Source organism: Saccopteryx bilineata, chromosome 2 (assembly GCF_036850765.1).
Source record: "Saccopteryx bilineata isolate mSacBil1 chromosome 2, mSacBil1_pri_phased_curated, whole genome shotgun sequence".
In the NCBI taxonomy this organism is placed as follows: domain Eukaryota; kingdom Metazoa; phylum Chordata; class Mammalia; order Chiroptera; family Emballonuridae; genus Saccopteryx; species Saccopteryx bilineata.
Window position 1 is genome coordinate 324905265 of NC_089491.1, and position 11530 is coordinate 324916794.

Genomic DNA, 11530 nt, shown 5'->3' on the forward strand with positions numbered 1-11530 from the left:
CAAAAATGCAATTCTTAAATAATTGCGGTAAATAATTATTAAGTATAATTTTGTTTGATGAGACCAAAATATCAACTGGGTGATTGGCGTCATCAAGTAAACTTCATCCTGGGTTCACCACGGAGCGTGCCGTCTGCCGTGGGGAACCCGGACATTTTAAAAACTCGCTAAACAACGCAGTTATTCTCACCTAATTGGCCCATCGCAACTTTTGTAGTGTTTCACATCATTCAGTTGGTGTTAATTTGAAATAAGTGTCAGTCAAAACTGTTGTAAAAGCTCGTTGATTTAATAAATATACATATATATATATTGTATAGATATAATCGGTAAGTATTTGATTTTACTTTTATCAATATTAAACCCTTTATTAAGTACTTCTTGCATCGGGGCTAGAAAGCACTAATATTTTATAAATATTATTGGGGCTATAATAGTGCATGCACAACAATTTTAATTTTAGAAGCATAACTTTCCAGAAAATTTTGTCAAGTGGAAAAAATATAGATACTTTTTGATTTGCGGTGGTAGTGTAGTAAATGTGGTATATACATTTAAATAAATATGAATTTTTAGTATACGTTTACTCTATGTCACATTGAATATATTTTAACACATATTTTAATATTAGTTTTTTTTTTTCTTTCATTTTTCTGAAGCTGGAAACAGGGAGAGACAGTCTGACAGACTCCCGCATGCGCCCGACCGGGATCCACCCAGCACGCCCACCAGGGGCGACGCTCTGCCCACCAGGGGGCGATGCTCTGCCCATCCTGGGCATCGCCATGTTGCGACCAGAGCCACTCTAGCGCCTGAGGCAGAGGCCACAGAGCTATCCCCAGCGCCCGGGCCATCTTTGCTCCAATGGAGCCTTGGCTGCAGGAGGGGAAGAGAGAGACAGAGAGGAAAGCGCGGCGGAGGGGTGGAGAAGCAAATGGGCACTTCTCCTGTGTGCCCTGGCCGGGAATCAAACCCGGGTCCTCCGCATGGTAGGCCGACGCTCTACCGCTGAGCCAACCGGCCAGGGCTAATATTAGTTTTTAATTGATCTTATTTTTATTTCTTATAGCCCATAGTAAAATGAGTGGTGCAAGCAAGAAAAAATCTTGTCAATATTCGGAGGAATATTTAAAATTTGGGTTCATACCCACTGTTTACAGTGAGTGGATGCCTTTTTGTCTTTTATGCCAGCAATGCTTGACCAATGAATCAATGAAACGAGGTCGTCTTGAGGCGCATTTGAAGGTGAAACATAGTGCTCATATTAATTCAGATTTGAGTTACTTTAAAACTTTAAGAAAATTTTTGAAAAAAGAACAACATTAAAGTCTCTATTTACTGCTCATACTTCAACTAATAATCATGTTTTTGAGGCTAGTTATCAGATTTCTTTATTCATCGCTAAAACTGGAGAAAATCACACTATAGGAGAGAATTTAATAAAACCGTCAATATCAGCATTTCTTAAAACGGTTCTTGAAAAAGATGACAAAGATGTAAAAGCTATGCCACTCAGTAACCATACTTTAGCAGAAGAATAGATGAAATGAGTGAGGATATTGAAAAACAACTTATTGAAAAGCTGAAAACAAGAAAATTCTCCTTGCAAATGGATGAATCAACTTTGAGAGACAGTGAGGCAGTATTGATAACTTATGTAAGATATATTGATAAAGGACATTTTGCTGAAGAAATGTTGTTCTGTAAAAGATTAGAAAGCACCACTACCTCCAAAGATGTATATAATAAGCTAAAAAACTACTTAGATGTCAATGATATACCAATGAAAAATATAACATCTTGTGCTGCAGATGGTGCTCCCAATATGATGGGCAAGAAAAATGGCTGCTTAAAATTGATGAAAGATGCAAATCCAGAAATGATTCTTGTGCATTGTGTTATTCATAGGGAAAACTTGGTAGCTAAAAACATCTCGCCTGTTCTGAATAAAGTATTACATACAGTAATAAAGTGTGTTAATGCTATTAAAGCTAGTGCCAAATGTGAGTGTCTTTTCAAGCTATTTTGTGAAGAACAAAATGAAGACCATGTGAGACTTTTACTTCATACTGAAGTCAGATGGCTATCTAAAGGAAACTGTTTGAAAAGAGTTATGGAACTGTTTGATACTCTTAGTGATTTTTTAAGCGACAAACCTGAAATGAAATATCTGTTAACAATAGATGGTAAAGCATTTGTGAGTTATTTAGCCAATATCTTTGAAAAACTAAATATATTAAATAAGCAACTTCAAGGAACAAATAAAACTCTTGTCGATGCAAAAGCAAAGATATTTGGTTTCATTACCAATATTGAGTTATGTCAGAAACATATTAACAACAAAAACTTTAAACAGTTTCATTGGCTCCAAAAATGTGAAGTAACTGATACCGCTTTACTTGTTATGGTCAATCATTTGAATATTCTATCGGCTGATTTAAAAGAAAGATTTTCTGATTTAAAACAAATTGATTTCCCAACATGGATGATGCAGCCAATGATAGTGGATTTGTCTGATATATCAAATATGCAGTATCAAGAAGAACTCGAAGAATTGCAAAATGATGAGTCAGTTAAAGCTTTATTTAATATCAAAGGAGCGACGGCATGGCTTTGTGAGGAAACAAAAATCAAATACCCAAATTCAACCAACTGTGCAAGAAAACTATTGCTACCATTTCCATCTTCATTTTTAGCTGAATGTGGATTTAGTGCTGTAAATGATTTACTGGTAAAAAAAAAGAAATCGGCTGGATATAACACAATGTGGAGACTTGAGACTAACGCTAACCAAATTGGAACCTGATATAAAATCTCTGTGCAGCAAGCATCAAGCGCAAGGATCACACTTAATTAAAATAATAAATTAATATAGAAAAATCTGTATTAAAATTATTTGGAATTTAAATTTCTGTTTTTCATTATATGTTTTGAAATTTTACTTACTGTGTTTTGTTAACAATTTCATAGTGATTTCTTCCTAGAACCTATCATTTATGTTTATTAAGTGAACAAATCAATTTTTTAATGTTAAAAATTATGTATGTTACATAGGGGGGGACATAAAAATTTTAGAAAGGTTAAGGTGGAGCATGGCACAAAAAAGGTTGGGAAACACTGTCCTAGTGACTGGAAAGACCCTGGTAAAGATATAACAAGGTTTGTATTGGAAGAGAGCTAGTCCCATTCTAGGTTCCTTTAGCATTTCATTCTCTTGGTCACCTTTGTCAATATCAAAAGTTGTGAGTGTTTGGGAACTTCAGGCTGGTCTCCTTATAAATTTAAATTCTATCAGGCATTCAACTTTATGCATGGCCTTTAGTAGACTTTAATATTTTCAATGGTTTTATTGCTTATTTATATAGAGAGATGGTAAACCCTGAAGACAGCTTATAAAAATAATGAAAAAATGCTTTTCAATCTTGTTCATGTATGTATTTTATAAATGTGCCTAGTGCCTGTGGGGGAAAGCTCCCAAAATTTAATTCAGGATTAATTAAAAAAAAAACAGGCATGTAGCCTTGTCTAAATTCGTAATAGCTTTAATAGGAGAAGCTTACATACATGGACATAGCACCTGCTTCCAGTGGTGGCATGCTGGGCAAACTCTATACCAGTTCCTCGCTCTTCTTATAGGGGGTTAATAGAAAAATCATATGGCGGGTAGTCATGTAGACCACCAGAAAGAAAGGTGCATTTCTAAGTTAAAAGATACCATCAGGCAGTTATTGCACTATATAAATTCATTAGCCTTCCTCCTGGGGCATGCTGTTGTTGTGAGCTGCCAGCCCAGCTTGAGGCTGCACAGTCACAGCCGCACTCTCCTCGCACTCTCCAGATGCATTTGTGCTTGGAGCCATATTGCATCTCTGTGGTGGGTTCCCCTACTGTGCTCTAAAAAGCCCCCAAGCTAGTCTTCTGTTGTTTAAATGTACACATAAAGAATGGAAGTGTTCTTACATTAACCCATGTATGTCAGAGGCTGAAATTTTTGAAATTCAATTCTTCAGAAATTTTCGGAAAATTCACATCATTGTTTGACAAGCATGCCAGAATCTGCAGCAGTAACTAACTCTGCGCACCATTTGATAGCATGTACCCTCAGGAGGCAGACTTGTGAAAAATCAGACCTTGGCAATGACCTTGAGCAGCAGGATATAAATAATTCCCAAGTCTCAGGAGGCATAGATGGGTTAAATGCTCTCACATTAAATGGTATACTCTCAAGAGTTAATGGTTTTCAGATTTCTCTGAAAACTGATTGAATTGATCCCAGGAATCACTTTCATCCGTATTCTTCTATGAAAAAACTTGCTATTAGCTTCTGGAAATTTTTACTGCATCATAGAACAGTTAAAATATTACCTATGTATCTTATAATACTAATGTTATGGTCACATTCTTTGTAAGTTGTCATTGTTTTGTTGTAATAGGAATTTTATTAATTCAAGGGAACCAATGATGGTTATCTTAAACTTTTTTTCACTGGTTCTCTCTAGTGGCAAAATTGCAGGAGGCCCTATCAGTTAAAAGAAAGATAAAATAAAACATTCCTTGCCCTCAAGAACATTATATTTCTATAATTGAAATGTGTATAGCCAGTGTATCACCAAAAAATAGGTTCTGATTGGGCCCCATTAAATATATCAAGAACTAATGATGACATTGTTATTAGTAAAGAAATAATGGATGTGTGAGAGGGAGCAATGGCTAGGAAAGTTTTATTTTATTTTAAATCCAAATTCAGATTTTTATGACCTTTAGACATCAATTTTCACTTAGGACTTTTGATTGCTACATGTATACTGCTCACAAACATTAGGGGATCAGGGAACATGCGGATACTCCAGTACTTTCAGCCTTTTGTATAGTGCATTTTCACCAATGAAATAAAAGTTGGTTTTGCATCTCACTTGCATAATCAAACCTTCTTTGATTTGTCAATTTGCTTCTCTGGTGTTCTTGATTTATAAAATATCAAGTGCTTCCTTTTTTTATTACTTTCTATTCATTTTGAAATACCTCTAATTTTTATTTTTTGTGTGTGACAGAGACAGAGACAGAGAAAGGGCCAAATAAGGACAGACAGACAGGAAGAGAGAGGGATGAGAAGCCAATTCTTTATTGTGGCAACTTAGTTGTTCATTGACTGCTTTCTCGTATGTGTCTCAAGGGCAGAGGGGGGGGATCAAGTGACCCCTTGCTCAAGCCAGCGACCTTGGGTCCAAGCTGGTGAGCTTTGCTCAAACCAGATGAGCCCACACTTAGGCTGGCAACCTTGGATATTTGAACCCTGGTAACCACCACACTCTTGTCCATGTCTCTTACTCTCGTTTTTATGTCCCACCAATGTATGGAATCATGTACTTCTTGATGTTTTCTGATTTACTTATTTCACTCCGTATAATGTTATCAAGATCCCACCATTTTGTTTTAAATGATCTGATGTCACCATTTCTTATGGCTGAGTAGTATTCCATAGTATATATGTGCCACATTTTTTTTTATCCAGTCTTCTATTGAAGGGCTTTTTGGTTGTTTCCATGTCTTGGCCAATGCTGCACTGTGAACAATGCTGCAATGAACATGGGGCTACATGTGTCTTTACGTATCAATGTTTCTGAGTTTTGGGGGTATATACCCAGTAGAGGGATTGCTGGGTCATAAGGTAGTTCTATTTTCAGTTTTTTGAGGAACCATCATATTTTTTCCATAATGGTTGTACTACTTTACAGTCCCACCAACAGTGAATGAGGGTTCCTTTTTCTCCACAGCCTCTCCAACACTTGCTATTACCTGTCTTGTTGATAATAGCTAATCTAACAGGTGTGAGGTAGTATCTCATTGTAGTTTTGATTTGCATTTCTCTAATAACTAATGAAGATGAGCATCTTTTTATATATCTGTTGGCCATTTGTATTTCTTCCTGGGAGAAATGTCTGTTCATGTCCTCTTCCCATTTTTTTTATTGGATTATTTGTTTGTTTGTTGTTGAGTTTTATGAGTTCTTTGTAGATTTTGGATATTAGGCCCTTATCTGAGCTGTTGTTTGAAAATAACATTTCCCATTTAATTGGCTGTCTGTTTATTTTGTTGTCAGTTTCTCTTGCTGAGCAAAAACTTTTTAGTCTGATGTAGTCCCATTCATTAATTTTTGCCTTCACTTCTCTTGCCTTTGGAGTCAAATTCATAAAATGTTCTTTATAACCCAGGTCCATTAATTTAGTACCTATGTCTTCTTCTATGTACTTTATTGTTTCAGGTATTAGATTTAGGTCTTTGATCCATTTTGAATTAATTTTAGTACACGGGGACAGGCTGTAGTCGAGTTTCATTCTTTTGTATGTGGCTTTCCAGTTTTCCCAGCACCATTTGTTGAAGAGAATTTCTTTTCTCCATTGTGTGTTGTTGGCCCCTTTATCAAAAATTATTTGACCATATATATGTGGTTTTACTTTTGGGCTTTCTATTCTGTTCAATTGGTCTGAGTGTCTATTTTTCTGCCAATACCATGCTATTTTGATTGTCGTGGCCCTATAATATAGCTTGAAGTCAGGTATTGTAATGTTCCCAGCTTCACTCTTTTTCCTTAGGATTGTTTTGGCTATTGGAGGTTTTTTATAGTTCCATATAAATCTGATGATTTTTTGTTCCATTTCTTTAAAAAATGTCATAGGAATTTTGATGGGAATTGCATTAAATTTATAAATTGCTTTGGGTAATATGGCCATTTTGATTATATTTGTTCTTCCTATCCAAGAACAAGGAATATTTTTCCATACCATTGTGTCTTTTTTGATTTCTCTTAACAATGCTTTGTAGTTTTCATTATATAGGTCCTTTACATTCTTTGTTATGTTTATTTCTAGGTATTTTTTTTGTTGTTGCAATCATGAAGGGGATTATTTTTTTGAGTTCGTTTTCTAATATTTCATTGTTGGCATATAGAAAAGCTATGGACTTTTGTATGTCAATTTTGTATCCTGCGACCTTACTGTATTGGTTTATTGTTTCTAGTAATCTTTTTGTGGAGTCCTTCGGGTTTTCGATGTATAGGATCATATCACCTGCAAAAAGTGATACCTTTAATTCTTCTTTTCCGATATATATGCCTTTTATTTCTTTCTCTTGTCTGATTGTTCTGGCCAGAACTTCTAGCACCACATTAAATAAGAGTGGAGAGAGTGGACAACCCTGTCTTGTTCCTGATTTGAAGGGGAAAGTCTTCAGTTTTATGCCATTTAATATGATGTTGGCTGATGGTTTATCATATATGGCCTTTATCATGTTGAGATATTTTCCTTCTATACCCATTTTGTTGAGTGTCTTAAACATAAAATTGTGTTGTATTTTATCAAATATCTTTTCTGCATCTATTGATAAGATCATGTGGTTTTTGTTCTTTGCTTTGTTGATATGGTGTACTACGTTAACAGTTTTACGTATGTTGAACCATCCTTGAGATTCTGGGATGAATCCCACTTGATCATGATGTATTATTTTTTTAATATGTTGTTGTATTCGATTGCCAGTATTTTGTTTAGTATTTTAGCATCTGTATCCATTAGAGATATTGGTCTGTAGTTTTCTTTTTGTGTGTGTGCCGTCTTTGCTAGGTGTTGGTATGAGAGTTATGTTGGCCTCATAAAATGTGTTTGGAAGTATTGCTTCTTCAATTTTTTGGAAGACTTTGTGTAGAGTAGGAACCAAGTCTTCTTTGAATGTTTGATAGAATTCACTAGTATAAACGTCTGGGCCTGGACTTTTATTTTGGGGGAGGTTTTTAATAGTTTTTTCTATTTCCTCCCTGCTAATTGGTCTGTTTAGACTTTCTGCTTTTTCATGACTCAGTCTAGGAAGTTGTATTGTTCTAGGAATTTATCCATTTCTTCTAGATTGTTGAATTTGGTAGCATATAGTTTTTCATATTATTCTACAATAATTCTTTGTATATCTATGATATCTGTGGTGATTTCTTCTCTTTCATTTTGGATTTTATTTATATGAGTCCTTTCTCTATTTCCTTGGTGAGTCTTGCCAAGGGTTTGTCAATTTTGTTGATCTTTTCAAAGAATCAGCTCCTTGTTTTATTGATTTTTTCTATAGTTTTTCTGTTCTCTATTTCATTTATTTCTGCCCTGATTTTTATTATCTCCTTTCTTCAGCTGGTTTTGGGTTGTCTTTATTCTTCTTTTTCTAGTTCCTTAAGATGTGAAGTTAAGTGGTTCACTTGGGCTCTCTCGTGTTTGTTCATATATGCCTGAAGTGATATGAACTTTTCTCTTATTACTGCTTTGCTGCATCCCAGAGATTCTGATATGTTGTATTGTCATTTTCATTTGTTTGTATATATCTTTTGATCTCTGCGCTTATTTCTTCTTTGACCCATTCATTTTTTAAAAGTATGTTGTTTAGTTTCCACATTTTTGTGGGTTTTTTCCCTCTTTTTTGCAGTTGAATTCTAGTTTTAAGGCTTTATGATCAGAAAATATTCTTGGTACAATTTCAATTTTTCTGAGTTTGCTGATGTTATCTTTGTGGCCCAACATATGGTCAATTCTTGAGAATGTTTCATGTACACTAGAGAAAAATGTATACTCTGTTGCTTTGGGATGAAGTGTCCTGTAGATGTCTATCACATCCAGATGCTCTAGTGTTTCCTTTAAGTCCAATATATCTTTATTGATTCTCTGTTTGGATAACTGATCTAGAGCTGTCAGCGGTGTATTGAGGTCTCCAAGTATGATTGTATTTTTGTCAGTTTTTGTTTTTAGGTCAATAAGTAGCTGTCTTATATATTTTGGTGCTCCTTGGTTTGGTGCATATATATTAAGGATTATTATGTCTTCTTGATTCAGTGTCCCCTTAATCATTATGAAATGACCATTTTTGTCTCTGAGTACTTTTTCTGTCTTGTAGTCAGCATTATTAGATATGAGTATTGCTATACCTGCTTTTCTTTGGATGTTATTTGCTTGGAGTTTTGTTTTCCAGCCTTTCACTTTGAATTTGTTTTTATCCTTGTTGCTTAGATGTGTTTCTTGTAGGCAGCATATGGTTGGATTTTCTTTTTTAATCCATTCTGCTACTCTGTGTCTTTTTATTGGTAAGTTTAATCCATTTACATTTAGTGTAATTATTGACACTTGTGGGTTCCCTATTGCCATTTTATAGATTGCTTTCTGTTAGTTTTGTATCTTGTTTGAATTTTCTCTTTTGTTTTTCTATCATTTGTTTTTGTTTGTTTGTATTCCATACTTCTTTCTTCTGTTGCTGCCTTTTTAAAGTCATGTGCTTCTATGGTAGTTTTTCAAGTGTGGTTAACATTAAGTATTGAAAAGGGTACCTACCATATTCATTGTAGTACCCGATCTTATGAATGTTTCTGCGCTTCATCATCCTTTGCTACTGTTAATCTCTGTCTCTCCCCCCTGTTTTTTTCTTTTGTTGTCACAGTTTAAATTTGGTTTTATTGTGTTCTTGGTGGAGCTGTTACTTGTGGTTTGGTTTGGTTTTGTTCTTTGAATCTGGTTGGAAAACCCCCTTTAGTATTTCCTGGAGTGGGGGCTTTCTGATAATAAATTCCCTCATCTTTTCTGTATTTGTGAATGTTTTTATTTCTCCTTCATACTTGAAGGATAGCTTTGATGGGTATAGTATTCTTGGCTGAAAGTTCCTCTCTTTCAGTGCTTTAAATATTGGGGTCCACTTTCTTCTAGCTTATAGAGTTTCTGCTGAGAAATATGATGATTATCTAATAGGCCTTCCTTTATATGTTGTATTCTTCTTTTCCCTGGCTGCCTTGAGAATTTTTTCTTTGTTGTTGGTTTGTGCCATTTTCATTATGATGTGCCTTGGAGTAGATTTGTTGTGATTAAGTAAACTTGGTGTTCTGTTTGCTTCTTGAATTTGAGGCTTTAGTTTTTTCCACAGGCTTGGGAAGTTTTCGTCTATTATTTGTTTGAGTATATTCTCTATTCCATTTTCTTTCTCTTCTCCCTCTGATATACCTATTATTCTTATGTTATTCTTTTTGATGGAGTCAGACAATTCCTTTAGGGATTTCTCGTTTGTTTTTTGTTTTTTTTGAGTCTCTCTCTTCTTCTCTCTATTGTGCCTCAAGTTGCTTGTCTTCTATTTCATTAATCCTACCTTCTATGGCCTGTTCTGTTAGCTAAGCTTGTTACCTATTTTTCAGCTCATGAATTGAGTTTTTCACTTCTGTTTGATTTGTTTTTATAGTTCCAATTTCCTTGGTAATATATTCTTTGTGTTTGTTGAGTTGTTTTCTGAGCCCCTATATTGCCTTTCTGTGTTTTCTTGTATATCTCTGAGTATTTTTAAGATTTCTATTTTAAATTCTCTGTCATTTATCTCCAAGGTTTCCAATATATTAAATTTTTTCTCCATAGATTTTTTTCACATATATTTGTGTTACTTCTCTATCTTTTGTATCCATGACATTTGATTTGCTTTTTCTTAATGGCATCTGAGTGTGGTCTTATTGATAGCACTAATGAGAATTAATAAAGAATAAAAAGTAAAAAGAAAAAAGAAACCACAAAAAAACCAATAATAATTTATTATTTCCCCCTCTTTTCTTTCTTCTCTTCCCCTCCTCTCCCCTCCTCCTTAGGAAAATATTGTGATGACCTGTGAATTATATTATGCTACATGGAACAAAAATGCTTTGAACAGAGGGCCTGAGTTTGGGGGAAGTGTTCAAGGGGCAAAAAAGGAAGTAGGGACCTACAAAATGCAAAAAAGAAAAAAATCTTGGTCAAGTATAAAATGATTTGCTTGTAAGTGATGGTCGACTATGCAAAAAAGAAAAAAATCTTGGTCAAGTATAAAATATTTTGCTTGTAAGTGATGGTCGACTAAGAGATATAATGAGAGGGATAAGAGGGAAACAAAAAAAAGGAGAAAAAAAACTATTGTATTAAGTGGAGCAACGACTAAATAGAATGGAAATCCTGTGTTGGGAGGAATGCTAATGAGTTAAAAAGCAAAGTAAAAAGCACCCCAAATGCCACACACACAAAAAACTTGAGTCCCAAATTAAATAATTTGTTCGTGATTGAGGATTGAATTAGAGGAAAAGTAAAAGGAGAAAATAAGAAATTAATAGAAAGGGAGAAATAAGAAAAAGGGGAAAAAGAAAAGGAAAAGAAAAACAAAAAGAGAGAGAGTTAAGGGTTTTGGAGTGTAACCCTCATGGAGAGTAAGGAAGAAGAAAAGAAATAAAATGTAACACTTATGGGTAGTGTAGTTCAAGAAAAGGGAAGAATAAGATGGGCAGAGAATAAAAGGACCAAGGTGGAGGAAATAGAAATAATAATAATAAAGGCAAGAAGATAAAAGAAACAAAAAAAATAGTGGAACAAGTTATAAAGTCTGTGTATTTTTCTTAATTTTGAGAGGTTAACTTCTTCCTTTTACTTTCCTTTCCTTCATCCTGGTCGGTGACTCTGTACCCCAGGATCTGCCCCTGTGTCATGCTTAGGTACGGATTTGCAGTTGAGATTCT

At 34.7% G+C, this 11530-nt stretch overlaps 1 non-coding gene across 1 annotated transcript; it reads right to left on the minus strand.

Moving 5' to 3' along the window:
- Window positions 1-952: 952 nt before the first annotated feature.
- Window positions 953-1028, minus strand: TRNAG-ACC (transfer RNA glycine (anticodon ACC)). Its single transcript has one exon. It is a non-coding gene; the product is annotated as a tRNA-Gly (tRNA).
- Window positions 1029-11530: the final 10502 nt, after the last annotated feature.